Raw genomic sequence first — 1,145 nt, forward strand, 5'->3', positions numbered from 1 at the left:
TTCATCCAGACAGAGAAAAAGGAAATGATATATCACAGCTGGCAGTTGCGAAAAACGAGGAACTAGTATTCAAACGAGCAGAGGGAATGGGGGATCCAAAAATAAAATAAAAAAAAAGGAAAAAGATGAAAGGGATGTGACTACAGTATATTGCCAGCGCAGACAACAGCGTGGATATAGTTATTATTATTGGTATAACAACTGTCGTATATATATATATATATCTTCAACGTTTCTTTTCTTCTCCAGAATGAATCGCGGCGAAAATACAACACGATGACTAATCTCGCTTCCGGATTAATATTCTTCCTCCGCCAGTCAAATTCCCATTATGACGTCATTATCACCTTCCGCAAACCTCAAGATTTCCCCTTGCGGAAACCCCGCCGGCATACAGAGAAACGTTTACGATAGCGTTGATATACGAACATTCACCAGGGAACGCTCCATACGGAACAATGTTGCGTTGAGGAGAAGAATAGGCGCCTGTTCCCCGTAAAGAAGGACGGCTTTTCCTAACAAACATCATAGCGCGGAATCGGTCTGGATCGGACCCTGATGGCAGCCACCGGCTCATCCGCCTAAGCCGCTCGACGACGACAACCGAGCGCTTCCCTCGTAGAATGTGAGGAGAGTGGACTTCAGCAATCCTTGGACATGTGTTGCTGAGCTGGATAATGCTGAGTCGCTGACTGGAGTGGGAGTTTTGCGTTCTTCCTCCGTGAATGGCCCCGGCCCCGCATCTTGAATTAACCACGCCCTCCCTTACTTTGATACCTCTCTATATAAACGAGATCTCTCATCCAGTTTCCAATTTCCATTCACAAACCGTATATACATAAACCTTACATACAAAAAAGGCAAAACCGATCCAACATGCCGACCCTCCAATCTTTCCACGAAAGTCTTGAGCTGACTTTCTGATTAGTTTGTTGCTAAATAATTATCACTCACACTACGTGTGATTAGCACATCAATCTACATAAGATGATTACGAAAGGCTTTATCTCCAATTCGCGGATTTTTATACCGCACCATAATAACATAGGCCAATGGTGTAATGAGTGAAATACAACCTAGTCCCTTCCCAAAATCAATCATCTTAACTATTTTCCCAAATATAAATCTATTGCCAAGGAATATCC

The sequence above is a fragment of the Histoplasma capsulatum genome, genomic scaffold (assembly GCF_000149585.1).
Source record: "Histoplasma capsulatum NAm1 scaffold_6 genomic scaffold, whole genome shotgun sequence".
NCBI classification, from domain to species: domain Eukaryota; kingdom Fungi; phylum Ascomycota; class Eurotiomycetes; order Onygenales; family Ajellomycetaceae; genus Histoplasma; species Histoplasma mississippiense.